Source organism: Anabrus simplex, chromosome 1 (assembly GCF_040414725.1).
Source record: "Anabrus simplex isolate iqAnaSimp1 chromosome 1, ASM4041472v1, whole genome shotgun sequence".
In the NCBI taxonomy this organism is placed as follows: Eukaryota; Metazoa; Arthropoda; class Insecta; order Orthoptera; family Tettigoniidae; genus Anabrus; species Anabrus simplex.
The window spans coordinates 929,685,628-929,709,743 of NC_090265.1; the positions used below are offsets into that span (position 1 = coordinate 929,685,628).

A 24,116-nucleotide genomic window follows, 5' to 3' on the forward strand; every position below is an offset into this window, starting at 1 on the left:
TGGTATGTTCCCAGCTACAACGAGCCATCCTGGCATTGTGGCAATCGGGGTGGATAGCTATACGAAACCAGCAATCTAAAAGCAATTAGGAAGACAACTGACGTATGGCGGTCCACTTCCTGGGAGTACTGAGGAAGATCATTATTTTATTTAGGCTAAAGATCAGTCATGGAACATCTGACACTTACTTCTTAACGAGACTTGACCCTGCAGTGTGTTCATATGGAACTGATTTTTCCACGGTCCACTTTCTTAATAAGTGGCGGCCGATGACCTAGCTGTTAGACTCCTTTCAACAACAATCATCATCATCATCATCATCATCGTCGTCGTCGTCATCATCATCATAATAAGTGCACTGACCTCTCCGACCTAGAGTGGACTAATAAGTTATAAATTTCAAGTGTACATTTACTCAAGAAACGTATTCCCTATTGATGTGCTGAATTCAGTCTTGGTTGTTCAAAACAATTTATTATTATTTTCTTTTTCGCTTTTCCAGATTTATTCCTTGAATATTATTCAGTCACACGGTCATGACTGATGTCGTCTGCGAGGTCGTGGCCTCATGTGAAGGTCCACCATAATTTGGTGGAAACTTGCCCACTTGACCTTCGTGGGCCAGTAGCTTGAGGTGATGGCGAGCAGGCAAGAAGTTGTGTGTGCCTCGAAGTGAGAGACAGTGTAATGGTTACATAGGTAGCATAGTTTGCCAATTATATGGCTGCTTCTTTTAGTAATTTTCAGTGTAAATTTTAATGTACATATTCTGTTGTGTGTTTGAGGAAGAAGGAAGCGGAGAGGTTGGAAATGAGAACGTTACGGCGGACAATGGGAAACTCCTTGAAGGAAAGGAGAAGAAAGATGATAGCACTGGAGGAAATAACAGAGATTCTGAGGCAGTACATACTAAAATGGTACGGCATGTAATGTGGCCTTAGGAGAATACACCAAACAAGAGAACATGGTCTGAAGAATTCCAGGGTACTAGATGTAGAGGAAGGCAAAGGATCAGATGGCGAGACATACAAAATGCCATATTGGCTAAAGGACTAACCGAAGAAAATGCAACAGATAGGTAAAGATGGAAGATAATCGTCATGGCATCCAATCCCAAGTAAGGGAAAAGGGGGGTGAAGAAGAAGAAGAAGAAGACGAAGAAGAAGAAGAAGATAATTTTCTGCGATGTGTAAATAAAAGTTCTTTGAAGTCCATGTGTTATTAAACTGTTATCACAGTTAACCTACCCCGAGATTTTGCAGCCCATTTATGTTGCAACGTTTATTTGCCTGTGATAACCATCGTAACGAGAAACAGACATGTTTATTATTCTTTATATTGATATTTTAATCCTTTCGACTTACAACAACAATTACCACTACCACCACCACCACTACCACCGCTGTACATTCTTCTAGAAATGTAACCATAAAATCAATGAAAGAAGCCTTAAAAGGATTCAGAAATATTCCTGTGGAGTAAAGTAATATTTGTTGTCTCATTTATCAGGGAGTCTGCTGATACCGACAGCTTCATAAAGGTGTCTCGGGGAACATATTAGGTGCAACATGTCACCCAGGTTCGCCAATTAGTTTTGTCTCTGAGCAAGTAAGACGGCGGACTATCAGGAAGTGACTGATGGTGCTAGCAAGTGAAGTGGACTGACTGTGACCTTCTGGGACGACAAGAAACTAAACCACCATATGAGAAGTTAATTACTCGACCATAATTCCATTAAACGTGACGGGCGAATAGTGATACTCAGGAATTTGAATGATTAATAAGAAGTTTTAGCGAAATGGCCAACCCCAAGACTTGAAAAATTCGTTCAAGTTTTCTTCGTAAAATTATGCTTATAAAGCTGTTCATTCTTCTATAATTTAATACAAGAAACCGTGCACTATGATCGATGATGTTTGCACGCAGACGGCATTAAAAGTCATGTTGTGATCTATACTGATACGAAACCTCCTCTCAGTTTTAATTTCTGCTTTGATGGGTTGAACGTTTTTCATAGGAATAACTGCACGTAATTAGGTATTAATGTAAGGGATGATCTTCATTGGGCTATACACATGAGCTGGATTATAAATAAAGGGTACATATCTCTTAACATTGTTGTGAGGATATTAAGGGGCTGTAGTAAGGATGTAAAGGAGAGAGCATAAGTCCCTGGTAAGACCCCAACTAGTGTATGATTCCAGTTTATGGGACCCTCACTAGGATTACTTGATTCGAGAACTGGGAAAATCCAAAGAAAAACAGCTGAATTTGTTCTGGGTGAAGTCTGATAAAAGAGTAACGTTATGAAAATGCTGTAAAGTTTGGGGTCGGAAGACGGGAGAAAGAAGACGAGCTGCTTGACTAAGTGGTACATTCCGAGCTGTCATTGGAGAGATGGCGTAGAATGACCTTCGTAGACGATTTTGAGGGTTATTTTTAAAAGTAGGGAAGATCACAATATGAAGATAAAGTTGGAATACAAGAGGACAAATTGGGGCAAATATTCCTTATTAGGAAGAAGAGTTAGGGATTCGAATTCACCAAGGGAGATATTCAATGAATTTCTAAATTCTTTGCAAAGATATAGGTGAAGAACAGATTAGGAATCTGCCACCTGGGCGTCTGCCCTAAATGCAGATACCGTCACTCTGGTTCAATATCATACGCTCATCGCCTGTCTGCCCGCCCGCTTGCAGTGCTGTGCGCCCGCGGGACGAAATACCCAGCGTGAGCACCTCTGGTATAGAGGCTGATTTTCTCACCAGGGGAGCGACAGTGAAAGCTGCCAGGTACTGTGACACACTGGAGTGTTTGTCCGTTGTAATTCGGAGAAAACGACGTGTACATCTTTCAATAGGCCGTGTTGCTGCACGACACCACCATACCACACGCAGCCAGCAGCACCCGTGAAATGTTACGGTGTTTCCAGTGCAAGGTTCTGAACACGTCTTCACGCGACGATGGGAGAGGAAACGGCCTCGACTAGAAAGGAAACGACCGTGGCCTTAATTCATGTACATTTACCTGGTGTGAAAATGAGAAACAACGGCAAAATATCTTCTGGGCTACCGGCAGTGGTATACGAACGCACTCTCTCACGAATGCCAGCTTACAACTCCGTGACACAAACCGCGTAGCCAACTCACTCGGTGATTTCCATATCTTCAGATCGTTGAAGAAGCACCTGGTTATACGCGATTCAACGACGATACGGCTGCTCAGCATGCCGTCGGGGAGTGAACGCACATTTCTTCCGTAACAGCGTCGATGCCTTGGTGTAACGTTGGAACATATGCTTGGACAAGAATAGTGACTGCGTTGAATAGTAATGTGAATCAGTGTCCTACTAGTTTGTATGCTTATATCGGCTTGTTTTTCAGTGCGGGCACTTTTCAAGCTTCCTTGTAATGACCGATAATTTTACAGAGATGTTACAAAAATATTGGGCCAAATCCACAGCAAGTGCCGATCTTATTTAATTGGGAAAAGAGAAAGGAAGAAGAAGGAAAAACATAATGTATTATTATTATTATTATTATTATTATTATTATTATTATTATTATTATTATTATTATTATTATTATTAAAGAGTGGTTACTAAAAACAGCTTTGGCAAATCCGTCTGTCCGTTCTACTGGACAGATTTGCTTCATTTTTGTTTCACTCTCTCTCGAATCATCTGCCGATGAATCATGAAACATTGATTGGCCACTAAGTTCAGCCAACTTTAAGTAATCATAAAATAAAATCATTAAATGGTCACTCCAATAATTGCAGGCGAAGGCTTACCCTAGCCCGCAATATATTCTCTACTTAGCAGGTTACTAAGAGACTAACACTTCCATTAATATTCTGATATATGTGATTTTCATCCTTAGTGATGTCATTGCATGTAGCCATGTTTGATTTTTACCTGTCAAGCCAGAGAGTATTCACTTACTCTGATAACGGAAGAATACTATTCCCTGCTAGATACTCTTTGATTTTCTAACCTTTCCCTGCTTTCAAATATTTTCAAAAAAGGACAGAGCGTTCCTAATAACTTACATGCTGCTGAGAGAAAAAAGTCTACGTACAAACAGACCCCATCATGACATACGACTTAGACATTACCTGGGAACATATATCGAAGGATAACCTAACTGCGCTACAAAAAGTGAAGGCCATGGATCTTAAAAAATGTTCACTGCCTGGAAAATAAACGCTTCTCCAGTTATTTATGAGCTCAAAAGACAACCGTTCTATCTAGAAGAACTGCGATTAAAAATACGATTACTTTCTACAACACAATACCAAGCTCTACATCAAGAACTGAAGGATAAAGAAAAAGCGAATATATGGATGGATTTTCACCAAACAGACGGCGTGATGACGTCAGAATGATGAACACTGATTACGAATTGCGGCATACCACAACCTTTTCTTAATTGTTCATAAAAACATTGAAAAAGGGCAGGCAAAACAACATGACTAAGATAGGTATATCAAGACGAATTATCTAACCTATTTATAACAAATGCTACGGAGGAACACCTGTCATCTAGTTATTATTATTATTATTATTATTATTATTATTATTATTATTATTATTATTATTATCTAATATTTCAGTCATAATTGGCTATGGAACTGCATTAATAATAGACATTTCTAAATGTATACGTACGTCACATCTAACTTTAAATTTGTATGGTTCGTTCATCCCGTACATATATTTGAGGATGGTTGCCTAGTTGTACTTCCTCTTAAAACAATAATCTTAAAACAATGTATCTTGTGATATACCGTACATATAAACTTTAAGTACGAATTGGTAACAAAAGTATTGGTTTATCTATTATTGAAGCTAAAACACCTGGGTAAGTGAAGATATGGATGACTAGGCAAGGTTTCGCACTTTCGAGCAAGCATACTTTTCTTAAAAGAACACTGCTCTACGTTGTGAAATTCAAAGTTCTTGTACCTTGTGATATACCGTAGGCTTAGCTAAGAAGGGTAACGATTACTCTCGTGAAGGACACTTCCTCAGAAACCCGTTTCATCTACTGTGTGAGATTGACTGTACATATTGGATGACGGAAGGATATTAACTTTTAGTAAGCGAGGCTACTACCTGTGAGGTGTCTTCTGAAAGGGCAATGGGCCATGCCGCCCATTGTCCACTGTGTGATCCCGCCCCATTTTTCTTTCCATCCGATCGGTTTTCAATTGAGGCCGGATAGGAGCTCAGCCTCTCACCTCCGTTCACCGCCCGCCTGCTTACACATTCACTTAGCAAACTTCCGACTGCCTCCCTCTGGCCAGATTTCTTTTGGGGTGATCCAGCCAAGTCAGGGCGAGGTTGTTAACAGAACTCGGACGACTGGTAGAGAATACAGTGCTTGAAGATGGCCTTCCCAAGTACAGTTATATGTTTATCGTATGACTACACATTACAATTAAGCGTATACAATTAACAATACTTTCTTTATATTATAAATATTACTCTGAGATTTCTAAATTGGTGACATAATTTATGAAATCATCAGTTGCCGTCAGGAAGTCGGTTAAGTTCTCATCATAGGACCTGGTCTTCCACTCCTGTATACTATGGTGGACGGTTCTGCCTGTCAGCTCCACACTTACATTTTGGAGATTGCAATTTATCCCACTTATGGGGAGCATATGCGCACCTGCCATGGTTCGTCTGTATTCTATTTAACCCTTCACTACTGACGTGAGGTCTCGGGGACCATTCAGCCCCAAATTTTCCGCCCTTCACTTGCATCACTGGTCTTGAAAATCTCTTTCTCTCTCCAGTTTCCTAAATTCCAGTCTTCTCTGTGTTCGCATTGCGATCAAAGCTGCCAGCATTTTCTGAAAGTATCTCTTGTAACAGCTCGGTCCCTGGGACCTCAGATCCGTAGTTATGTATCTTAGTGCGATTCTTCATATTCCTGATTTATGAAATGTCCGCTTCCATAGTGTTATAGTTATCACTATTACCTCTCTTTCTCAGAGGTTGAGGTTCAATTCCCAGTACTGCCAAATATATAAAAATGGCAGGACGACTGTTGAAAAAAATGAAAACTACAACCTGTTTTCCAGTCATTGACCGGGTCAGGAATGGAATGTATGAAGCACATATAGGCTATTAGTACGATGGGGTCGCCACTCCCTAAGTGATTTATTAATGACTGATAGATGCTATGAAATAAGAATGGAGAGTGTTGCTGGAATGAAAGATGACAGGAAAACCGGAGTACCCGGAGAAAAACCTGTCCCGCCTCCGCTTTGTCCTGCACAAATCTCACATGGAGTGACCGGGATTTGAACCATGGTATCCAGCGGTGAGAGGCCGACGCGCTGGCAGGACGAATGTTATGTGTTTGTAATTGTAGGTACATGCAGGCAGTCTCCATTGGGAGTGTGCCAGAAAGGAGCTGTATCACCCCGGGACGAGGATATGGGTTTACAGATATTCGCACTGAATTGACATATGGAGGATAAATCTGTACCGTCAAAAATGAGGCTGATGAACCCATGTTATCTAAACAAAGAGACCCTTATTTTATAAAAAAATATCGGAAGAGGGGGTTGATAAGCTGAAAGGAAGTGTTGCAATTTTTTTCCTGTTGCGCGTGATAATTATTCTAAGCGCCTTTTAATAGGCTTCATTGTGTGAACACTATGTTTACGAAGCAGTTATGTAGATGTGTGCTACACACTGTGAATACTTGAGACATCTCCAAAGCCTCTTGTTTTGTACCATACAAGCTGAAACCTAACGAGTAATATCACTTTTGATCCTTTAATATTGCTATTAACGTCTTATGTTTTATGTATTTTAATTCAGTAAAGTCTGGTTTATTAGAATACATAGTTAATACTCAAAATTAATACTTTGGCATTTTCTACGCCATATTTCCAGTAGTGGTCCGTAGGACCTCATGTCAGTAACTACGCACAGAATGTTAAAGTTCGTAGTTAAGGGTTATGGAACACCAAATTCTGCGAGGCTGTTGAAAGGCAGGAGGTTTCCTCGTGATGCAGGGTAGAGTTTAACAGCTTGGAGGGCAGTTTTATTGTCAGCTTTAATTCCAGGAACTAACAAGTTTGAAGTTTGCCATACTTAATTCCCTACCAGTGATCATTGGTGGATGCCTAGATACTAGTTGTTGTCTTTGCAAAATCCTCCATATCATTATGTATCGGAAGCTGGGGTGTATCTATACTTTTCTTGTACTCCGAAAGAAGAGCGTTCTTCCACCGAAAGTCTGGAGGAGGTATATGACTCAAGATTGGTAACCCGAAGGTGGGTGTTGTTCTTATAGTTCCACTGATAATTCACATAGTGCTTTTTAGCTAAGTGTCTTCTTTTCTTGTGTGAGGGCTGTTTACCCAGAGTGGAGAACAATATTCTGCCACTGAATGGATCTATCCAAGTGCAGAGATGCGCAGTGTGTCGGCGGAAGAAGCACAGTAAAATAATTATTTAAACTGTGAGGAGGTAAGTAGTGTTTACTAGGGGAGGAAGTGTTTGTGTCCGAGTGATAAGTGAGTACGGACAATACTACTGCAACTACAAATTCCTCATGAAATTTTCTCCTCTCTCACATTTTACATAATAAACAAAATCGAACGGGACTGTGTTGGGGCTATGGACGTAGAATACGCACCGGGTGGTAGGTATTGCCAGAATAAGGCGCCTAGGCAGTAGAGTTTGAAGTTGTATTGTTGATATTTTATTTCTTAATTCTAATCGAATTCATAAGTCTTCAAGACAATGACTTTTGAAATCATTTTCCACCACTGGGGCAGTACCGTAGAACTGTTCGACTTGGGCTCCATCAGCGTGGAGCTCGGCCACCTCAAATTTCAGTCGCTCCTAATAAACCTTTTGATGCTCGACAGTGGTGATTTGGACTTTCTGGAATTTTAAAATACTCCTATTCCCTTGAATACCTTTCCGTTCATCTTGAAGGAAGTAACGTGTCATTTGTCGTGACGTTTTAGGAAATAAGGATTTTACACGTCTTCGCACCACAATGATTTCTACTGGTGTACCTTCAAGGCATGTCAAGGGTTAAGAAACAATACCATGTATTTGGCAATGTTCTTCCTATTCCGATGCTTGTGCGTAAAGGAAAATGAAACTTAAATGTATTTTTATAGTGTAGGAGTGCGTAAGTACGTCATGCAAACATATATTTCTCCAGTACGGTACGGTAAGGTTCATTTCCCTTTACAATATGCATATGAAGATAGACACATTGAAAACTGTTCTGATAGACTGCTTATCCATATGTGATTGGGAGGTGTGACCGCCTTAAGAAATTTATGGATAGGGAAAACATTCCATGTACGTGGTATTGTTTCTTAACTCGCGATATATTAGTGAGAGAAAGCTACGAGTTTCGTAGTTTGCATCTTCAGTGTCATTCGTCGCGGATTATATGACGGCTGTGTTGTGATTTGATGTGAAGACGTTCAGAGACGCCGGGAGCAGGTTTTTCTATTTGTTTTCCATAGGCGACCTGCGTGTCAGGGTGTGGCGATGATGATGATGATGGTGGTGGTAGTGGTGGTGGTGGTGGTGGTGCTAATGAAGTAGGAAAAATATGAAATCTGGTGTCGGTGAATAGCCTGCTCAAGGATTAATGTCCCCATCCGACGGACGAATCACCATCAACAGTGTCATATGTTATCACAACATATGAACACTGTGGAGAGGTTTGGAATTTAACTCAGGCTTTTGACATGCAATCTAGTGATTATGAATGTTATACCACCGTCTCTCCTACCACGCAGGCCAACATTCTGATAGTGAAACTTTTTTTCCATCAACGGGACTTAAACAAGCTAAACACGGTTTTAGACCATAGAGATTTGACGCCTTAATGACCGCGGTCATCAGGAGGTCACGGCAATTTTAAACCTAACAGTTATTACATGGTTTCCTGGTTTGTTGCCAAACAATATTCTTGAATTACTTTCCTAGGACGGCAAGTTAACCTACTTCCTTTAAAAAATAGCGACCAATAGTGTAAAGGTACAATATACTTATTTCTCAGAACACAACATAATAGCACACTTAATAAAAGGCGTGCGGCCGCCGGTGAGCCCTGGTCTTCCGAGTTGACGCCGTGTAGGCGACCTGCGCGACTGTGAGGATGGGGCGCTACCTGTGATGATTTCTAATACTTAAGACACACACAGCCAGCCCCCGAGTCATCGGAATTAACCAAGGAAGGTTAAAATCTCCGACCCGGCTGGAAATCGAACCTGGGACCCACTGGACCAAAGGCCAGCACCCTAACCATTTAGCTATGGAGCCGGACAATAGCACATTTACTACAGTTGGAGTGAAAAGGAAATCGTAATCTCGTATTAGGACTGCGATGTGATATAAAATTTAAATAAATAATATTTTGTATGATGGTGGTGATTACTATTTTAGGGCAAGTACGAGTAAATTATCATCCTCTCTTTCCAACAATCAGAAAAGAAGATGGAGGTGGGATAAACCTTCCAAATATGAAATTATCAGCGAAACCAACGGAAAAGGTCACGTAGGCGTGGAAAGAAAAAAGTTCAATATACTTCAGGAACTTAATAGTGTCGTGGTTGGAATAATGTTGAAGAGGAAAGTAAAGAGCATGTCACAAGTAATTATAAAAAATATTGGACTCAGTTCAGGGATTAATGGTCGCCAACCGAATCTATTATCAACCTTCGTGGAATCACTTATTTTTGGTCATCTTTTTCAATGCACAGGGGACACCGTGGATATAGGCCCTACTGGATGCTCGTCATTTTCTTTATGTACTGTATAGCTACGATCGAACGTAATATATTGTAGTTTGGGCCACAGTAGATATACTGGTTTGATTCAGGTATCCATGCCGCCACGATAACTTTTTAATATCGACATAAAATTAGCTTAGCTCACAACCTCATGTCAGTACCTCGACCTTCTTCTGCTATTCATATTATCATCTCCAATGTTTCCTTTCAGAGCAATCTGAACGAATCTCCGATATTTAAATGCTTGGCTATTCACTCACGCTTTTTTCTGGCCAATGTTAGTGGCACATCCGAATGGGCATTGGTCTTCTCTTCTCAAGATAGTGAATTCCATCCTGACCAAAGTTGGTGGCATTTAGGTGTGTTTAAATAGAACGGCTACGAGTCGATGGCTTCTAGAGCATTAATTAACTGGCGAGGGACAAATCTCCAACACGCTAGTACCTGTTTAAATCACTAGTAGTTACAATATGTGTTCAGCAGTATCATTCTGACTATTTTAGTGAAATTTTGCCTAATCGATCAACTAACATCTGAGTCAGTATCCCTGCATCTGTGATCCCAACCATCCATCGCATTATTTCAAAATACAACATTTCAAAGACTTCAGCTAGACGGGCTGAGTGGTTCAGACGGCTGAGGCGCTGACCTACTGACCCCAACTTGGCAAGTTCGAACCTGGCTCAGTTCGGTGGTATTTGAAGGTGGTCAAAGACGTTAGCCTCATGTCGGTAGATTTACTGGCACGTAAAAGAATTCCTGAGGGACTAAAGTATGGCACCACGGTCTCTCCGAAAACCGTAAAAGTAGTTTGTGAGCCGTGAAGCAAATAACATTATTATTATTATTATTATTATTATTATTATTATTATTATTATTATTATTATTATTATTATTATTATTATTATTATTATTACTAGCTGTAGTACCGGGCGTTGCCCGGATAGTGTTTGAATGTTTACCTTTAATATTTGTATTAGCATTTAGTTAAGTGTGAAGTGAATGCTTATAGGTTTCTTTATGATATGTTGATTTTATGAGCTATTATGTAGTTTTAGAGTTATTTAGATGTACTTGATTACAAGTTATAGATTATTTAATTTTCGAGTAAAACTTTGTCCTTGTGGAAGCCAGAATTGACTGGGAGTATTTGATCCTTTCAAAAAATAACAAGTAATAACTATATGTATTTACCCGTCGCACTATACATATGACGTACACGATTTCACCTGTCATTGAGACTGTCACAATCAGCCTTGCGACACCAAAAGTAGTGGATTCAACACTAATCTCTGTCATTTTAGACTATTTACTTAGTCCTTCTCAGCTCCCGTCTAAATGGAGGCTGAACGTGGACTTGAAGGGTATCCAGAGCGCCACAATTCGTATCAGCGACACATAAATATCGATTACTTTCTATTATTTTTACACATCAGCCTCTCTCAGAGGGGGATGTGATTTTCATCACCACAGTAGTTTTTTCGGATGGTAAGTCATATGTGTACCAAGTTTCGTTGAGAGCTACTGGAACAAACCCACATACATCCATAATCTCCGTTATATTTACATTACCTCCATACTGATTGCGGTTGAAGTATGACTTAACCATCCATTGTGTCACAGTTCAACTCGGTGACCTCATAAACAATTTATTCGACATTAATATCAGTCATTTTCTTTTATTTCTATATTTCATCCTCTCTCCTGGGAGTGCTTGGGGTGTTTCACCCCAACAGTACTGTTTCCAGATAGTAATTCATACGTATACCAATTTTGTATGAGGGCTATGTTGGAAAGAACACGCATACATCCGTAATTTTTGTTATTTTGAACATTTTCTTTCCCACCCCTTCTCATATCCATTATTGGGGCAGAACAATCACTTCCAATATGTCATTATTCACCTCAGCGACCTCGGAAACTATGGACTGCATATGAATATTTGTCGTTGTTCTTTATTTTTTATATTTCAGCCGTCTTTCTGTGTTTCTAAATTCATATCCCCCTAAGGATGCTAGGTGTATCTGACCCCCATAGTAACGTTTTCTGTATAGTAAGTCATGTGTATACCCAGTTTTGTTGAGAGTTATGCAAGAACACACACACATTCAGTACGTTGTTAAATTCTGTCCCTTTGAACATATTTTTTCTTCAGCAGTTCTTATTCCCCTACCGATTGGAACTATATCTTAAACGGCATCCAGAGTGTCACAGTTCATCTCAGCGACCCCTATATCCAGGGATTATACACAAATAATCGGTTGTTTTGGGTTATATTTTAAATTTCGCCCCTACTTCAAAAGCTAGATGTCTTTTACAAATAAGGTATTTTTCCAGATAGTAAGTCCAATTTTGGTTGAGAGCTGTGCTGGAATATACACATATAGGTCCATAATCTCGATAAATTTGGAAATTTTGTTTTTCACATTTTTTCCACCGCTATGCGAAAGAAGACAGAATTTGGACTTCTAAAACATTCGGAGCGTCACTATTCATCTCAGCGACCCCGAAAGAATGGATTCGACACTGTTTCAGATTATTTCTTGGCATCTCACCCCCTCGTAGATGTGTTAGGTTTCTCATACCTCTACGAAGTTTCTCTCCTGATAGTATGTCATAAGTGACGAAGTTTGTTTGAAATCGCAACCTAGTCCCGAAAAGTATGGTTTCAACACCAATATCGGTAGTTTTTAGTCATATTTATATTTCGTCCGCTTATGTAGGGCTTCAAAGGGTGTTTTTCTCCCACAGCATTTTTTTTCCAGATAGTAGGTAATATTTCTACGAAGTTCAATTGACAGTTATAATTGAACGCACACATAACCTCGGTCATTTGGATATGTTTTACTTCACTCCTTCTCACCCGCCCGCCAATTGGGGATCAACTTGTACTTAAACGACAACCGCAGTGTCACTATTCATTTGAGCGACCCCAAAAACTTTGGATGTGACCCTATTTTCGATTATGTTTATATATTACCCCTTCCAACACCTACCCCTACGGGTGCTAAGGTTATCATAAACCTCACGCTGTTTATCTCCTGACAGTAAGTCATAAGTGCACCAGTAGTCCCGAAAACAATTATTGTTCGCCTTTAGTTTTATGAGGGGCTGCCTGGTAAAGGCGTGCTCGGTTCCCCCGGAAGGACGTGGGTTCGAATCCCCATCAAGAAGTCGTAAAATTTAAGAAAAAAGATTTCCATTTCTGGAGCTGCATATGGCATTGAGGTTCACTCAGCCTACACCAAAAATGAGTACCATGTTAATTCCTGGGGGCAAAGGTGGCCGGGCGTAGAGCCAACCACTCTACCGCATCACGTGCCGAGGTTAACAATGGTGGAAGCCTTTACCTTCCACTCCTCCAAGGGTCCTCATAGCTTGACATGAACTTAGTACCTAACTTCTATCAAAAATGCTTCCGTTCTTGATAGTGATCTTACGTCGCATCCTATACAGACAGGTCTTTTGGTGACGATGGGATTGGAGTGGTAAGGAAGCGACCGTGTCCTTGAGTAAGGTACAGTGCCAGCGTGGAAATGAAAAGCCATGAAAGAACATATGCAGGGCTGCCGTTGTTGGAGTTCGAACCTAGCATCTTGGCTGAGTGGTCAGCGTAGTGGTCTTCGGTTCAGTGAGTCCCGGATTTGATTCCAAGCCGGCTGGAAATTTAAAGCGTGTCTGATTAATTCCTCCAGCGCGATGGCTAGGTATATCTGGTTGTGTAATAACATTTTCCTACGGTACTTACAATCCATCACAATACACATCACATATAAACATACAATAAAGAATACATCCTTCTACATAGCACTCGCGTCAAGAAAGACATCAGACTATAAACCTGGGCTAAATCCGTACAAAGCATACATCGCAGGAAATTAACAAAACGCCAGGAATAATAATAATAATAATAATAATAATAATAATAATAATAATAATAATAATAATAATAATAATAATAATAATAATAATAATAATAATAATACCGAGCTCGATAGCTGCAGTCGCTTAAGTGCGGCCAGTATCCAGTATTCGGGAGATAGTAGGTTCGAACCCCACTGTTGGCAGCCCTGAAAATGGTTTTCCGTGGTTGCCCATTTTCACACCAGGCAAATGCTGGGGCTGTACCTTAATTAAGGCCACGGCCGCTTCCTTCCCACTCCTAGCCCTATCCTGTCCCCTCGTCGCCATAAGACCTATCTGTGTCGGTGCGACGTAAAGCAACTAGCAAAATAATAATAATAATAATAATAATAATAATAATAATAATAATAATAATAATAATAATAACAATAATAATGTTCTCCTTTGTGGTGTAGTGGTTAGCATGATTAGCTGCCACCCAGTCGGCCCGAGTTCGATTCCGGGCTCTGCCACGAAATTTGAAAAGTGGTAAGAGGGCTGGAACGGGGTCCACTCAGCCTCGGGAGGCCAGCTGAGTAGAGGTGGCTTCGATTCGCATCTCAGCTATCCTCGAAGTGGTTTTCCATGGTTTTTCCCCTCTCCTCCAGGCAAATGCCGGGATGGTACCTAACATAAAGCCATGGACGCTTCCTTCTCCCCCTTTACCGAGATCGGTAGCTGCAGTCGCTTAAGTGCGGCCAGTATCCAGTATTGGGAGGTAGTAGGTTCGAACCCCACTACCGGCAGCCCTGAAGATGGGTTTCCGTGGTTTCCCATTCTCACACCAGGCAAACGTTGGGGATGTACCTTAATTAATGCCACGGCTGCTTCCTTCCCACTCCTAGGTCTTTCCTATCCCATCGTCGCCATAAGACCTACAGTATCTGTGACGGTGCGTCGTAGAGCAACTAGCAAAAAACAGTGGCTTTCTTCCCTCTTCCTTGTCTATCCCTTCCAAACTTTCCATCCCCCCACAAGGCCCCTGTTCACCATAGCAGGTGAGGTCACCTAGGCGAGGTACTGGTTCTTCTCCCCAGTTGTATCACTATACTTAAAGTCTCCCGTTCAGCGAAACTGCCCTTGAGGCGGTAGAGGTGGGATCCCTCGCTGAGTCCGAGGGAAAAATCAACCCTGGGGAGTAAACAGATTATTAGTAATAATAATACAGCACTTTTGTAATTTTTCTAAGATAGTTGATAATTCACTAGCCCACTGAGCCCAGAATTGACACGTGTGAACTGTATGGATATCTGTAGTTAAAATATATGGTACAAGGGACATGTCCTCCTTGCCAGCTTCCATCACCAGTAAATAAATATGCTACACACACATGAGGCTTTATTAGTTATCAACAGACTTTATATACATTGAGCTTACAGCAATGTTGACCACCATGTCTCAATATATATTACGAAGGAACAAAAGTAACTTCAATATTAATGAATAATTACGTAGGTTATAACAAATAAAACATAAACCTTACGGGCCTTTGTCTGCTAAGCGACTGCTGCTCAGCCCAAAGGTCTGTAAATTACAGTACAATGTGATGCGTGATCAGTGCAACGATACCTTTCGGCCTTTATTCTTGGTTTTCTAGACGGCGACTGCTATCTCACCGTCATATAGCTCTTTAATTGTACTTTTCACTGAGGAAGTGGCTGCGCGGTTTAGGTCACCTAGTTATCAGTACTCATTCGGGAGATAATGGGTTCGAACCTCAGCTCTGGAAATGGTTTTAGGTGGTTTCCTACCTTCACACCAGGCAAATATTGGGGTTGTACCTTAATTAAGTCCACGGTCGCTTCCTTCTCAGTCCTAGCCGTTGTCTCATCGACCCCATAAGACCTATCTGTGTCGGTGCGACGTAAAGCAAATAAATAAAGGTTCTCACCTGTGCTGAGTGGAACTCGAACCAGCGCTCAGATCTAGAAAATGTTCCCTGACCTGACCGGGAATAGAGACCGGGGCCTCCAGTTAAGAGACGGGCTCTCTAGTCGTAGACAGCTGGGAATGCGATAGGTTAAATGTACTCATTTCTTAAACTTGTTTTGAAACGATCATTCTTCGTTTCTTTTTCTACCGCTTTTCCCACACCTGAGGGATCTCCGGTGTGGACTGTGTCGCACATGTGGATTTGGCCTTGTTTTACGGTCGAATGCCCTTCCTGACGCCAACCCTATGGGGAGGAATGTAATCAGTGAATCACTATTGCATGTTTCTGTGGTGGTTGATAGTGTGGTATGTTATGTTAATATGATGAGGTGAGTGTTGGGACATATACAAACACCCAGTCCCCGAGCCAGAATAATTAATCAGAAGTGATTTAAATCCCCGACCCGGCCGGGAATCGAACCCGGGACCCTTTGAACTGAAGGGCAGTACGCTGGCCATTCAGCCAAGGAGAAGGACATTTTGAATCGAACATTAATTGAGCAAATTGCAGTTTCATTCTAACCTTTCGTAGTTCGAAATTCGTTTGCATTTATATTCTGAAATAATTGCAAAAACCAGCTACTATAGCATATTTCATACTGGAAGTTAACGGCCAAAAATTAACAGAAAGAGAATGGAAAGTGGAATTAAAGGCTATGCAGGATCCTAAACCCTGTCATAAAATATAACTCATACAGTATAGTGCATGCTTGCATAGTATATGTCCATTCCTTCCAAGAGAAACAAAATCTCAATTGATTCTTCAAAGACAGAGCCTCTTTAAGAAGCATTGACGAACTCATTCCATCTTGCTCCGAACCAATTGGTTGATACGTCCAGGAACCCTCCCAGAAACAGGTGGTTCCCTGGTGGTTCCTTTATTCCTCTCTGTTATTCTAGAGAAACTGCAGGATGCCTGTCTTACAATCCTCAGTGGCAGGTTTATTTTTCAAAATGCCTGATGTGATTTTTTAATAAAATGTAAATTTGACTTCAAATCAGAAGGTACTCTTTATAAAAATTCTAGAATTCAGCTTATTTTACCTATGAGTGTTTTCATTGTTACCACGACAACTGAATAATCAGGCAAACATAGTTTATTTATGGGCTTATAAAAATGAATAATGAACAGAAGGCATGAAGTATAATTTTACTTTTCATCCCTTTTAGTGTAAGTACGCTTTATGGTGTTGCATTTATGGAAGCAAGTTGGTTTTACTTAACATTATTCGTTGCTATTGACGACGTGAAGTAGGTTGACTTACCTTCCAAGACAATTAAATATAGTTGGGCATGTCTAATATCTTTATTTCAGGCAACAACTGAATAATTGTGATATATATATGAAAACTGATCGTTTACACTCATGGAACTCACATGTATGTTCAGTCCGTAAGCGATGCTGCTGGTGAAATCCTCAACAGCTCTGCCATCAGCTGTCATAGATGGCCTAGGCATCACTGAAGAGGCGTACTAGGGAAAAGAGGAGTGAGCTAGTTTCCCGTTGCTTTCCTCACCGAGCCAGAGTTGCTATTACGTATCAGTCTGCCAAGCCCGCTGAAATGCATACACCAACCGACCATATGAGCAACATTTTCACACCATTCATAGCAGGGACTGGCTGCATAATGATTGGCATTACTAGCATCGCTCATACCTCAGTCACTTTCATATTGTCAAAGCCAAGGAAAAGACAGAGCAAGGTCTATGAAAGTAACAACATTTCTCTAGCCTATACCAGAAGACATAGTGCAGTGTAAACACTGGGTCCTGCCATAAAAGGCATAAAAGAACTCACAGGCGTCACTAAATAAATGTACTAGGGTAATGAGGAGTGACTTAGTTTCTCACTGCTTTCCTCTTCAAGGCAGGACCAAACCAAACTAAATTAAACCAAACCCCATGGCGCAACAGCTGCGGAGGGTCTTGGCCTATCAATCGCCCGCTGCTCAGTCCGAAGGACTGCAGATTATGAGGTCAAAAGGACGAATCCTCTCGGCCATTATTCTTGGCTTTTAGACCGGGGCCACCATCTCACCGTCCAATAGCTGCTCAATTTTAATCGCGTAGGCTGATTAGACCTTGGACCAGCCCTCAGATCCGGGTAAAAATCCCTGACCTGGCCGGGAATCGAACCCGAGTCCTCCAGGTAGGAGGCAGGCATGCTATCCCTGCACCGCGGGGCCAGCTCCTTCAAGCCAGAAGGTACTCTTTATACACATCAGGAAACCCTATAAACGACATATTCACAATTCTTCACACGGGCTGAATGCACAAAGAAAGATATTTTACCACCCCTGTGGATGACAGTGTGTTAGAATGTATCCACGGTATGTTCTAAACATCGTAAGAAGTGATTAAAAGGAGAGCACCAGAGGGTCTTTACGTGGGAACTTTGGTTGGTGACCGCGAATCCCCTAGCTTCGTCTAGGATTACATTCACTTACTTGTGCTTGGCTTCGCACAACTTTCCTATCCGTCTCCCTTGATCAACTGTTGGTCTGTTCCAAACCTGACGACATTATGTTTACGAGACCTAGAGTGACTTTCGTTTATATGCCATTCATGATGTTATACTGTACTGAGCAATATGTTAAAGTTTCAGGATTGTGAAAGACTGCAAAAAGACCTCGAAAATAAGAGCTGGACAGCAGACAATGATATGATGGTAAACGGAGTAAAATGTCAGGTTGTTTTAACAAGAGAAAAATTCCACTCAATTTTCATTGGATCAGAGTACTCATGGTGACTGCTGTACATAGGTGTCTTTTTTTTTTTTTTTTGCTTTACGTCGCACTGACACAGATATGTCTTACGGCGACGATGGGACAGGAAAGGCCTAGGAATTGGAAGGAAGCGGCCGTGGCCTTAATTAAGGTATAGCCCCGGCATTTGCCTGGTGTGAAAATGGGAAACCACGGAAAACCATCTTCGGGACTGCCGACAGTGGGACTCGAACCCACTATCTCCCGATTACTGGATACTGGCCGCCCTTAAGCGACTGCAGCTATCGAGCTCGGTGTACATAGGTGTTAATAACTGATGTAAATATAAGGACAGATCTTCATTCGGCGTAAGTTATCATATCAGCGAAGTTGTAAATAAAGGTTACAGGTCTCTTCATTTAGTTATGAGGGTATTTAGCGGATGTAACAACGAACTAAAGGAGAGGACGTGTAAGTCAGCGGTATGTGTGTATGTTTAGTCCTCAGCCCTAAGGCTGGTTGGATCCTCAACAGCTCTGCCATCAGCTGTCATAGATGGCCTAAGCATCACTGAAGAGGCGTACCAGGGAAATGAGGAGTGAGGTAGTTTCCCGTTGCTCTCCTCACCGAGCCAGAAGTTGGTATTACATACCATTCTGGCAAGCCTACTGAAATGCATGCATCAACCGACCCTATGAGCAACATTTTCACACCATTCATAACAAGGACTGTTTTCATAAGGAATGGCATTACTAGCGTCGCTCATACCTCAGTCACTTTCATTATTGTCAAAGCGAAGGATAAGACTGAGACAGGTCAATGAAGGTCAATACCAGAAGATATAGTGCACTGGAAACACTAGGTACCACCAGCAAATAAGAACCTTAATTAGAGCATGGCTAAATGTTTAGCGTTCTGGCCTTTGGTCACAGGGATCCCACGTTCGATTTCTGGCAGGGTCGGGAATTTTAACCATAATTTGTTAATTTCGCTGGCACGGGGGCTGGGTGAATGTGTCGTCTTCATCATCATTTCATCCTTATCATGACGCGCAGGTCGCATACGGGCGTCAAATAAAAAAACCTGCATCTGGCGGGCCGAGCTTGCCCTCGGACACTCCGGGCACTAAAAGCCATACGTCATTTCATTAACACTGTGGAAAGAATAATATAGATATATAATTTCGTGTGGCTATTTCTAGCCGAGTGCAGCCCTTGTAAGGCAGACCCTCCAATGAGGGTGGGCGGCATCTGCCATGTGTAGGTAACTGCGTGTTATTGTGGTGCAGGATAGTGTTATGTGTGGTGTGTGATTTGCAGGGATGTTGGGGACAGCACAAACACCCAGCCCTCGGGCCATTGGAATTAACCAATGAAGGTTAAAATCCACGACCCGGCCGGGAATCGAACTCGGGACCCTCTGAACCGAAGGCCAGTACGCTGACCATTCAGCCAACGAGTCGGACAGGAAAGAATAATGACAACACAGGCCAAAAGGCAGAATGATGCTTGAACTGCTTTATGACTCATTCGGGTTGTTCAAATAGAGTTAACCCCTATTGAAAACAACAGTAGCTACAAGGAAACCCTTCGTCGTCCACGTGATTCAATTCGTCCAAGTGTCCCGATTGTGGCTTAGGAGGAACTAACTGGCTGTTACTCGACACCGCCCCCGCACATCGTTTTCTGCTTGTCCAAGAGAAAGTGGCATTGAAACAGTTCGTTGATCCACCACATTTTCCGTACACATCTAATTACACATAATGTCATTTATTTTCTTTTTAAGGTTGAAGAAGATTAATACTTTATATAGTATCTTTAATTGTTTTGTTCTGCTTAGCGTAGTTAAGCCCATTAAGCCTTCTCTTACCGGGCGAGTTGGCCGTGCGCGTAGAGGCGCGCGGCTGTGAGCTTGCATCCGGGAGATAGTAGGTTCGAATCCCACTATCGGCAGCCCTGAAGATGGTTTTCCGTGGTTTCCCATTTTCACAAGAGGCAGATGCTGGGGCTGTACCTTAATTAAGGCCACGGCCGCTTCCTTCCAACTCCTAGGCCATTCCTATCCCATCGTCGCCATAAGACCTATCTGTGTCGGGGCGACGTAAAACCCCTAGCAAAAAAAAAAAAAAAAAAAAAAACAAAAAAAAAGCAAAAGCCTTCTCTTAAACTAAACCAAGGTTAACAAATATACGAAGGTAAAAATGTACATTTACTAGGAAATAATTTTAAAAAGGAATCTATACAATAATTATAGTTATTTCAGGAAAAAACTAGTAATCATTTCTCTAATAAATTGAAAATAAACTAGAGGAACCGTGCTGCTCCTCAGTATTTGCTATAAATAGGTCAGATAACTAGTCTTCATATGAAATTGCTCCATACGCTGCCCGTGTACTTTTTTGAATGTTTACTTGTAGGATTTGTAGCTATAACCTCTTAATTATATGCCAGGTGTCTTTTCGTATATTTCTTTATTGTGGTGTTGATTGTTATTTTACGAAGTAATTTTTTATTTTTAGATTTATTATTGCGTGATTAATTACCAATTTTAGTTTCAGACGACTTGGTTTTGCACGGAAGTTGTCCTTGATGCAGCCCAGATTGATAACTGTACGTATTTACACTTCGCCCTATAGATATGATGTACACGATTCCAACTGTCATTTAGAATGTCACCAAACAGCCTAGCAAACCTTAAAACTGTGGAGTCAGTACTAATATCCATCTTTTTGGATCTTTTAATTTTCACCCCTTTTTAGGGGTGCTAAGAGGAATGCGACAGGCTTTGGCAGCCGGCACATTTCCTATCCTCGCCACTAGATAGGGCCTTCATTCATTCCATTCTTGACCCGGTCGAATGACTGGAAAAAGGCTGTGGATTTTCATTTCGGTGTGCTACCTGTGTCTTATTCCCCACCGTATTTCTTTAGATAGTATTAAATCCGGTGTATATCAACTTTGGTTGAAATTTCAGGTTTGCCTATAGCTGCCGTCATTCTTAATCGTTTAGCTTTGCCGATATTTTTACGTAAAGATATTGCTCCTTAACTGTATGCAACCCGCTAAGTACAGAATGTATATCGGCCCAGGATAAGCCATAGCCTGCTATTATTGGAGTGGCCATTTAATTATTTGATTTGAGGATTACTCAAAGTTTACTGAACAGTGACATCTGTCAATGTCTAATGATTCACCGGCAGTTAACAGCGGAGAGAATAAAACAAAAACAAAAAACAAAATACCGGGCGAGTTGGCCGTGCGCGTAGAGGCGCGCGGCTGTGAGCTTGCATCCGGGAGACAGTAGGTTCGAATCCCACTATCGGCAGCCCTGAAGATGGTTTTCCGTGGTTTCCCATTTTCACACCAGGCAAATGCTGGGGCTGTACCTTAATTAAGGCCACGGCCGCTTCCTTCCAACTCCTAAGCCTTTCCTATCCCATCGTCGCCATAAGACCTATCTGTGTCGGTGCGACGTAAAGCCCCTAGCAAAAAATAAAATAAAACAAAAATGAAGAAAATAGGTCCAGTAGAACGGATGGACGGACTGGGTAAAGCTGTTTTTAGTGAACTTTTATAATACATAGATTAATCGTAATTATAAATGCAACAGTAATAACAGTTGCAACTAAACACAAAGTAAATATTTCTTGCATATTTATGAATGAAGAACCCGATGTCAGGATCTGTAACTCGTCTTCTATGGAGTTTCAGATCCGCGCAGTACCTACCGTGAAGGAATGGGTGTACCGTTTGGTGATGTGTACAGGGACGGTCAGCATGTACCTGTTTCGAGAGTGTTTAGTTTGTGAATCCCTGAACCAAAAACAGGCAATTATCAAGAATTGGATAAAATCCACTCTGAATATTTAACAAGCGTCAGCGTGGGCCACTCGGTTATCTATTAGCATTGAAGGTGTCTCTGAGGTCCCGACAAGCGCTTGGTATCTTGTCTTGCCGTCGCTGTGGTAAATATTGTGTTCCTTCTTTTATTGACGTTCGGGAGTATCCTGTCTGAAAGCTGCCGGTAATGGGAACCGAGTTAGCAAACAGAGGAGCATTACCTGCTACCGGCAAGGCACCCGCTCAGTAACAGTACACATTAGCATATAACCCTCAACTCCTACGTCAATATTTGTCCTCGAATACTTTTACCATATGGTCCCCTCAGAATAAACATTTTATTTCATACGAATGCATCAAGGAAAACTGTTCATTAAAAACGAACTATCGAAGGTCCAAGAGTGTGTATTATTTTGATTAGTCACATTCTCAGGAGGTTTAAATACAATTTTGAAGCTTTGCTCTTGGTTAGGTACACAACTTCCTAATATTACCTTCATTTTCTTAAGCACTCATAATAATATTATTGATATTATTGGTTTTATATCCCACAAAGTAGGCTACTGTTACGATTTTAAGAGGCTCTCTAATGCCGAAAGTTTGTCGCACATGAGTCGCTTTTGCTATTTGCTATACTTCGCACCGACACAGATAGGTCTATGGCGACAATGGGACAGGGAAGGGCTAGGAGTGGGAAGGAAGCGGCCGTGGCCTTAATTAAGGTACAGCCCCAGCATTTGCCTGGTGTGAAAATGGGAAGCCACGCAAAACCATCTTCAGGGATACCGACAGTGGGATTCGAATCCCCTATCTCCCGGATGCGAGCTCACAGCTGCGCACCCCTAACCCGCACGGCCAACTCGCCCGGTATGAGTTATTTACGCAGCAGTAAATCTTTCGATACGTGGCTGGTATATTTGGACATGGGATCGTACACAGCAAATTGGACTCAGAAGGCCAGCGTTATAGGGTCTGAATTGCTGAGCCTGCAAAAAAAATCACTCGCGTATTGAAAAGTATGTGTAGGCCTATATAATGAACATGCCATTGCACCTTTATTGTCCAAGCCGTCCTCGCAGTCACCCCGACATAATTTTCAAAGCTGTTTCACCTATATATTGAGAATATATGACGAATTTACCCGTTCTTATTATATTTTGAACCATTTAAAAGTAGATGCTCTTTCATTAATCATTTTATAAATTTGTAAGTTGCTTTTCATTTTTCACACCTTTTAGCCCAAGCATGGAATATATCGTTTTTCATTATATTTGGAAACAAATTCCTCCTGATATTGTTTGCTAGTGTCATTGAGTCACTCGATAGCTAAATAACGGTTCCTTTCCTACATTGGCAGCAAATACTGCCATAAAAGGGAACATTTAGCAGGGTACTGTGAAAGAGATCGGATCTTGTGGTCTTCTCTTCAGGACGTGAGACATACAGTCACGATGGTAGAAAAATGTTGTAACCGGTAGGTACGAGATACCACCAATACAAGTGGGATATACTGTACTCTCTCTTGCGCAGGCAGAGATAGAAAGGGGCAGTATTACCACACCATACCTCAAGAAGACATTCAAAAGCATCTAAGGGTCCTCGTCAGGTTGCTGGGTTTTCACGTACCCTTAATAAGTGAGAGATAAAAGCAGGAATATAGGCCTAGTAATGCTTCTACCAATAACGCCACATCATAGTTTGCAGTGGTCCTATGTTAATAAATACTGTTATTTGCTTTACGTCCCACTAACTACTTTTCAAGGTCTTCGGAGACGCCGAGGTGCCGGAATTTAGTCCCGCAGGAGTTCTTTTACCTGCCAGTAAATCTACCGACACGGGGCTGTCGTATTTGAGCACCTTCAAATACCACCGGACTGAGCCAGGATCGAACCTGCCAAGTTGGGGTTAGAAGGCCAGCGCCTTAACCGTCTGAGCCACTCAGCCCGGC

The 24,116-nt window shown here is 41.5% G+C and overlaps 1 protein-coding gene across 1 annotated transcript in view; it reads right to left on the bottom strand.

Moving 5' to 3' along the window:
• Scgdelta (sarcoglycan delta) overlaps nt 1-24,116 on the bottom strand; it is a 545,288-nt gene that overhangs the window by 284,109 nt on the left and 237,063 nt on the right. The window lies entirely within an intron of this gene.